The sequence below is a fragment of the Nuphar pumila genome, chromosome 7, assembly GCF_984573655.1.
Source record: "Nuphar pumila chromosome 7, dmNupPumi1.hap1.1, whole genome shotgun sequence".
Taxonomy (NCBI): Eukaryota; Viridiplantae; Streptophyta; class Magnoliopsida; order Nymphaeales; family Nymphaeaceae; genus Nuphar; species Nuphar pumila.
In genome coordinates this window covers 6,202,270-6,211,419 of record NC_143255.1, presented here as the reverse complement: position 1 = coordinate 6,211,419, position 9,150 = coordinate 6,202,270, and the positions used below count along the sequence as shown (strand labels likewise).

The 9,150-nt window shown below is 39.2% G+C and overlaps 1 protein-coding gene across 9 annotated transcripts in view; it reads right to left on the bottom strand.

The window, feature by feature from the left end:
* LOC149830988 (putative disease resistance protein At4g10780) overlaps positions 1 to 9,150 on the bottom strand; it is a 243,302-nt gene that overhangs the window by 20,922 nt on the left and 213,230 nt on the right. The window lies entirely within an intron of this gene.

Here is a 9,150-nt window from a genome sequence, read left to right as displayed (position 1 = left end):
AAGGCACGATTAGTGGATTGAGTAAACCAAGTAGTATCCGATTAACAACTGTAATTGTATTTGGTATGTCCTTTTACATCCGAATATGATATGATGGATTAATTGATCCGCTTACATATAAAATATATCATATTAGCTAATCCTTATAATTTTTTTTCATCATTAGGTCCAGACTCAGAACCAATAAGGCCCACCATAAGATAAACCACACCTAGATCCTATAAGGATTATATGAAAGAGACTCAGACCATAACCAGTAAAATAATATTTATTTATTTTTATTAAATTGAAAATTTATGGATCTAAGTCGAACTCAAGTCTGACCTTTGTCATACATGAAATTTCATAAACCATACCTGCTCTATATATTAATCGGACACTTCAGGTCCAACTCAAATTTTAACTGGCCCTTCTTATTTATCACCGTATCCTGACCATAAAAGGTTTGGTACGAGTTGGGTCTGGGTTAAACCCCACCCATTGGCCTCTACCCACTGTGCGCTCCACCAGACTCCATATTGTCATAATGGCATTCTCTCTCTCTCTCTCTCTCAAGGATCTCACTGTAAATGCAAATTGAAATGGGACATAGTTTGGTAATTTCAGACCGAGAATGATGCCCAACAAGTTGTAAGATACGATGGGACAAGTTGAAAGGTCTAGAATTAATTGCACGAGGTAAATGGGGGGATTGTGAGAGGTCAAGTGAGGTTGTTGCATGAATTTAAATGATTAAGGGCATCCTATTAAAAATTATAATACTGAATAATAATAATAATAATGAATAGATATATATATATACAGAAAAAGTGATAGCTGCTGACCATTTCAACTTGTATATCTCCACCTTGACATAGAGACTAGTTACTTACTGTCTTTCGGTGGGATGGAAACGAACACATCAAATATGAAGGCTTGATTATTTTTGACAACCATTGATGACTTAGAAAACAGAGATCAGACAACATAGCAGCTTTGCATGTGCTTCGGATACTGTTGGTTCTAAGCTTAGTCATAGTTCCCCAAGCCCCTCACTATTCACCAGGGTTCTCTTCAGTCACTAGCATGGCAGTAGAAAATGGATTCAATAGGGAGTGAAGCTATCCACTGATGTACAAGGCTCCACTGATGGACAGTCAAGTGTATCTAGCACATCCTGTTCAGATGAATGGCACAATGCTGCAGGTGCATGGGATCTGGATATTGGTGCTTTACTCGATCTCTTTCCCAATTCCAGTGGAGCTGAGCATCACAGAATTTTTGAAAAATCTGATAATACCATCTGAGCTAGCTCCTTCTGAATTGGAAATCAAATTGCTATGCATGATCATCTTTCAGGAACTTCCGTCTTCCAGTGACAAACAACACCTTGATTAGAGGTGTCAATGGGTCGAATCTGGTTCAGACCCAGGTGAGTCTGAATCCGGATCTAACTTTGAGATGCTGGTACCAGAACCCAGGTCTGATCAGGTCTACTATAGAGAAAACCATACCCGATACAATAGTATGATTTATCTTGTTTACATTGAAATATCATGGATATTAATTGGCACTCATGTCAGACCTGGGTCTGGTATGGAATTTCACAGACCATACATGGATCCATATACTAATCGATTCCTTTGGGTCCAAACCAAATTTTAATCGGACCTCCTTATTTATCACCAAACCTTGACCTACTGTCAAGTCATTCCATATGCAACTTGATAACAGAAAGTAGATTTTGACATTGAGTTTTGGTTATGTATTTATTTGCATTTCATTAGAAGCAGCATCATTTGCTTTCAAATAATAAATATTACAGCTTGAAATCTTCACACCCCTGGCCACTAACTGACTCGTCATAGCACTTGAGTTTGGTGATTAGTGTCATATTTTTCAACATTCTGGTCATCTTAAGATCTTTGAACTGAAATGTATTGGCTGTCAAATTTTAAAATTGCACAACAATTTTTAAGTGGGGGTAACTATTCAATTGTGCGATCGTGAAAATGCATTTGATCAAACAACTCTTTTGTTTCCTCCATAAGTGTTAAAAGCTACTTGGTTCTAGTAGAATTGATGCATGCAGGATAATGGTTCTTATGAATTATTAAACTTTAATTTTACTGAATAAAATTTTACATACTAATCAATTGCATTTATGAATAATAACAATATTAAGCTAATGAATGATTACACATTAAATGCGAAATGAACATGCTAAATTGGATTTTCAGCTTTTTTTTTTATTCTTTTTTAAATTTTGAGGGTACGTATGTGATTTATGTACTTGAGTAGGATGGGATTTAGACTTTAGCAAAGATCCAAGCCCAAGTTTAACTGATCCAATGGGATAAACAGAGTGCAAGATGAACAGATGAAAACAGAGAGCAGACAATATAGCAGTTTTGGTTCTGCTTCGTATGCCTCTGATTCTAACTCTTTCACTTAAAATGGCTTGGTCCTTGCTGTTTTTTTTTTTTATATATATATAGGATCACCTCAACTTTATTCATTTTTGCTTTATCTTTTCATTATTGAAAGGAGAGTCACTAGAGATATGATAACTATTGTGTGAATCACGATTTTCATGAGTTTTTTATTCTTATAAATCTAACCTACATTCTTGCTTTTATATGAACCCGCTCTTGAATCATCTGATTTTGATGCATGAACGAGATTTTTTCAAAGCTTTAAAATCAACGGCTTGTAATCTTCATAAATATTCAAGCATTCAAAATTCACATTTTTTCATAAAAAATACACAATGTTGATTCCTAGCCATTCACCATGACTCGTTGAAAGGAAAGCACGAGGAAGCTTTCCTCGGTCTCACTTTGACTTTGTCTTTGCTTTCCACACACTGTTTTGTCCTTACCCATTTTTTTTTATAATACTAATGCAGAAAACAAATGCTGTTAGTTAGAAGTGAAATCGGGTTGTATTCACGACGGTGTGACAAAAGTTTAAAACGGGAAAATTGACACCAATTTTATTTTTTTCTCTTGAGAAATTGAGTTCTTTATTTTTTTCATCTTTCATCCACCAACAAAATCAATTAAAAACAAAAACTTATTTGTATGGAAAACACATTTTTTTAAAAAGGTTTGGTACGAGTTGGGTCTGGGATACCCCTACCCACTGAGCGTTCCACCAGACTTCATATTGTCGTAATGGCATTCTCTCTCTCTCTCTCTTAAGGATCTCCCTGTAAATGCAACTTGAAATGGGACATAGTTTGGTAATTTAAGACCGAGAATGATGCCCAACAAGTTGAAGGATACCATGGGAGAAGTTGAAAGGTCTAGAATTAATTGCACCCATGTGAGAAGGTGGATGGGGGATTGTGAGAGGTCAGGGGAGGTTGTTGCATGAATTTAAATGATCAAGGGTATTGCATAAAAAATTATAATACTGAATAATAATAATAATAATGATGAATAGGTACACTGACTAGACCTACACCTGATTTGGGATATTGGTATTGGGTCCAGACTGAGGTCCAATAAAACCCACCGAGAAACCACACCTATATCCTGTAAGGATTATACGAAAGAGACTCAGACCATAACCTGTAAAATAATATTTATTTATTTTTATTAAATTGAAAATTTGTGGATCTAAGATGGAACGCAAGTATGACCTAGGTCATATGAAATTTCATAAACTGTACCTGCACTATATATATTAATCGGACACTTCTGGTCCAACTCAAATTTTAACTGGCCCTTGTTATTTATCACCATATCCTGACCATAAAAGGTTTGGTACGAGTTGGGTATGGGTTAAACCCGACCCATTGATACCCCTACCCAATGTCCGCTCCACTGGACTCCATATTGTCGTAATGACATTTTCTTTCTCTCTCTCTCAAGGATCTCCCTATAAATGCAAATTGAAATGAGACAGTTTGGTAATTTCAGACCGAGAATGATGCCCAACAAGTTGTAAGATACGATGGGACAAGTTGAAAGGTCTAGAATTAATGGCACCCATGTGAGAGGTCAAGTAAGGTTGTTGGATTAATGGTATCATATTAAAAATTATAATACTGAATAATAATAATAATGAATAGATATATATAGAAAAAGTGATAGCTGCTGACCCTTTTTTAGCCTGACCCAAATGAACATCTGGGCGCGTCAGCTACTACTCACTCCAAAAGTATGATATTAAAATTTACGGATGGCACAAAAACGAGCACTAGCTCAAGACCAAAGATTGTGTTAAGAGTTCATATGGATAATATTGAGGGAGTTGAGTTCAGAGTTGATATGGATAATAGCGAGAGGACAAGCATCAGGTCACAGCGAGCACCCGACATCAGCCAAAACCAATGGTATCAATACCGGTGCATGAATCGGCTATTTTTTAATAAATGTAAAAAACTATCGAAAAATATTTTTTAATGTTATTTTAAAAGTTTTAACACATGTCACGTTATTGTAATGATTTTTTTTTTATTTTTGCGCCAATATAGAAATATTTAACTGATTATCGGTATCGAACTATACAGCTGAATCAGTGGCTCAAGGATTCAGGGCCGATACCGATATATACTGACATTGGCCAAAACACAAAGATTAGATTCAGCATCTCTCCGATGGATTCCACATTTTTTTCTCTTTTCAGAACTGTTGATGTCAGGTTTTCAGCGGATCAGGGTAGGGTCGCGCAGACCAGATGGGATCTTGAATGGGCTTGGGCACAAATTTGCTGCCCAACTTTAACTGATACAAGCCTAGACCCACATTGGGATAACAAGGATGGGATTTAGTCAAGATGCATATATGTTCTTCTTCCATACCACAAGCCCACCATCAGTCTAATTTTTGGGCCTTGATCCAATCATGACCAAGTCTGGGTGCGATCAAACCTTGGCTTTCTTCATTCCAGTGTTGTGAGAGGCGTACGCCTGAGTACCTGAAGCGTACGCCTCAGAGGCGAAGCACAAGCTTAAGGTACCGAAGCGCATTAGTGAGGCGTTTGAGTCTTGAAGCGCACGCCTCGCGTCGAGGCGCGCTTCGCTTCAAAAGCGTACACATCATGTTGCTCTTCCATCTTCGACGCGCGGTGGCCGGAACCTCATCTTTTGGCGGCTCGTTGGAGCCGAAGTTGGTGGTGCCAACAGCTGCAGTGGATGAGAAGAAGAAGCGGCCGGCCTCTGGGCTGTCAAGGAACGCTAATGTTAAAGACGAAATGTTGTCTTTCTCCTCTGCGATCGTCCTTCCATCCAGGGTGAAGTCGGGGAGAGACTCGAACCACTCCGACCTCGAGGCATCGGTGCGGGAGGCAGAAAGCTGTCGGGTGGATCTCGAGAAGCGACTGAGGAAGCGGGGTAGGAAGCCAGCCAACGGGCCAAACCTAATCGAAACGGTGAGGAGTTTACCTCTTAAGATGCCTTGACGAAAATCCAGAATATGGCAGGGATTACGGTGAAAGATGGGGCTCGGCTGGGTCTACAGGTGACAACATCTCGCCGTAGGCCTCCGGCGATTGGCGCTGAAGGAAGACAATGGCAGTCGGCCTTTGATCGATGCTCGAACAGGGGAAGGAAGAAGAAAGAAGTGAAGGGAGAGAAGAATTATTAGAGAGACTGCCGACGATGTGGCAGTGGCATCGGAGGTCAAGGCTGGCTGGCCTCCGGTCAGCTCCCGAATGGGGAAAGAAAAAAAAGAAGGGAAGGGGAAGAAGGAGAAAAGGGAAGGAAGAAGGTGAGTTGCGAACAGTGAACAGAAAAAAGAAACGAGGGTTTAGGGTTTGTTTACCGTGTGAAGGTTCGGATCAGACCCGGTTTGATCTCAACCCAAAAGATCTAATATAAAGGGGAGGAAGAAGGTTTGTTTACCGTGTGAAGGTTCGGATCGGATCCGGTTCTGTTTCAAATCGGCGAGGGCCGATTCGATCTAAATCGGCCGATTCAGACTGATTTTATTTGTTTCTATCGCTCAGAGATGATGTTTATGCTTACGTTCATCAATGGAGGTGTGCAGCTATTTGTTCATATAGAATTTTTATTTTGATCATGAAGCTTACGCTTCAATGCCTCGAGGCTTACACCTCGCTTCATAACAGGCTCAACGCCTCGCTTCGCCTCATCGCATTTAACAACCTTGCTTCATTCTTTTATTGGAGAGTCCATGGGGATCCAACCGGGCGGGTTCTATCTCCACCTTGACATAGAGGCTAGTTAATTACTGCTTTTGTGTGGGAGGGAAACGAACACATCAAATATGAAGGCTTGATTATTTTTGACAACCATTGATGACAACTAACCTCAAAAAATGACTTAGAAAACAGAGAGCATACAACATAGCAGCTTTGCTTCTGCTTCAGATGTTGTTTGGTTCTAACTCTTTCACTTGCTTAGTCATAGTTCCCAAAGCCCCCCAGTATTCACCAAATGGTTCTCTTCAATCACTCGTAATTACAACTGTTTTGAGATACATGGCAGTAGAGAATGGACTCAATAGGGGGAGTCAAGCATTCCACTCATGCATGGCACAATGCTGTTCAGATGAATGGGACCTGGATATTGGTGCTTTACTCGATCTCTTTGCCAATTCCAGTGGAGCTGATGAGTATCACCATGAAGAGTGCAGCTTTTACTCCTCCACTGGCTTCAACAACTCGAGGCACAGATCAACGACCCCAAGGTTCTCAACTCTAGAAAACACCACTTCTTCTCATCTATCCTTAGGAAAATGAAAGATGTGTTTTTGCTGCTTTCATCACATCGAATGCGGAGTTTCGGCGATGGTTGCCCAAGTTTGAGTTTATCTCTACACAATGAGGACTTAGTGTTGGATTAACCACCAGGATTGACGTGGTGGTTATCCACGATGTGGATTCATCCCCACATTAGGGATGATCCATCCGATAAACCGGCATAAGATAAGGGGAAACGGTTACGTAAATCATTCTGCTCTGTAAATACAGGGTTTCATGAGCGACCCTGATAAGGCGATTAAGGTGAAACTCAAAGAAATCGTGAGAGGGTTTAGGTTCTTACCTTTCCATACGATTGATTTCCATCAAGAGGGAATCAATCCTGCTCACCGACTGCATCCGGCAGCCTGGGCTCGTGGAGGGCCGCAGTCCGGCTAAGGAGAAGCCCTTCCCTTCCTTTATCAACCAACACCACCACCACCACCGGTAGCGGCTTTCTTCTGCTCCATTGACCCTGCACTAACCCAACCTGTCTAAATGAATGAGCTACTTTGACCGGGTTGCCTCCTTTTATGTGTAAAAGTACAGAGTGATATCTCTACTACTCAACTACTATTATGGAGCAATGAGGGGCTTTATAGCGTAAAAATTCAACACTTAATAACATTTTGAAAAATGACAGGTAACTCATGTTGGATTCCGTTGGAATTTTCAAATTTGTTGATCTGACATACAAGGCTTTAGATAGAACAAAGGGTGCTCCATTGACCAGGTATGTTGAGGTTTTGATTGCTCAGTATGTTATTAGGGAGAAATTTGGTTTCCATCTTAAGAATTAATTCATAATTTTATTTTATTTTTCAAAAATGAAAAAGAGGAGCAAGGACGCATTAATTTAGATATTTTCCATAGAAGAATTAAGTGGGAATTTGAAGAGAGTAAAACTCAAGTTGCCGCACTCATATGTGAACTGGTTAGGAAGTCACAGGGTGGGACTTTGATGCTCATCTTTGTAACCAACAGTGAATCATATCTCACTGTAGACCTTGAATTCTGCCTATCTTTCAAAAAAAAAAAATTGTTAACTAAAGACGTAGATAATTATTTTGAATTAGAGCCACAAATCTCATTCTTGGGGAAAGCTCGACCAGATAAAATCCCATCATATTTTTAAAAATCTTGTTTTTCCTAAAAATAATCAAGAAAATATCATTATATACTAAAATATAGCATACAACTATATTAAGCATACAAATAATGCAAGAAAGAAGTATAAAAAACATGCAAAATTTTAAAAGTAGCATGTTTTTACCAGCAATTTAAAATATCATGGCAAATTCATGATATTTTCAAATTATCGGTGATACGTGTGCGACTGTAGTCTAAATGTGATGACAATTGTTTTTGTTGTTATGATTTCAGTGACTGCATCGGGGCATCCAATAATAACCATTGAGAAGATGATTGATCTTGTAATAATAGCTGTTTTTACCTTAGTTTTTACCTGTTGCTTTACTTTTGGGTCTGGTCAAGATAAAATTAAAGCAGTCGATGCGGGCTCTCATTTTATATACTCGGCCCTAAGAACTTGGACCAAGATTTGGATTCAAATTGGATGTATACATGGAAAGACATCTGAGGCACGATTCAGACTTGAGCTTAGATCTATGAATGTTCCAACCATTATATTGGAGGTAGATTCAGATTTATACTTGAACCTATATATATCTCTCTGAACCAAAACTTTTTTGGACATAAGGCCGTATCTAACCTGAATTTGGATCCAATATTTTCCATCTGACATCTGTCAAACATGTCCACTTTTAGACGGAACGCCTGAATCAACGTACAAAAAATTTGCTTTTGAAGAAAAAAATCAGGTGCAAAATCGCGCTTCTTGTCTAGGTTTTTTTCTACATCTGGATCGAAATTTTTATTTCAATCTTCTTGTTATGTGTTCCAGGTCTGGTCTCAACCAGGCCTGTCAATTTGATAGGTCTGACCCAATCCCAACCCAGCTCAGATCTGATAGGACCTGGGTTCAAACTAACGAAAGTACTATGGATGTGGGTTTGGCTTATAACATTCCACACCGAGCCTGCGCCCGAGCTTTTATTGAAATCCTCGATTTTTCAGTACAAAATTTTGATATTTAACAAGCCGGTCTTTGATTTTCAATTTTGTGGTTCGCTCAGTGGGTTTGGAGTTCAAATCTATTATTTCAATATTGAAAAATGTTTTTTTTTTTTTTTGTAAATGAGCCGACACGAGCTTAGCTTGTTTTGCACGGCTGGTTTGCATGCCATGAGTTTAGCTCATGAGCTGGCCCACAAGAATAAAGGCTTGAGCGCCCTTCGTTCGGTTCAGTTGGCTTGTTTACCAGTCCCAAGGAGCTTGGACCCACCTGAATATGAAACAAATCCAAACAGTTGATGGGTATGGTATCAATCCTAAACTGTAAACACTAATCTGAGACCATTAGTGGGTGTCACTATTGTA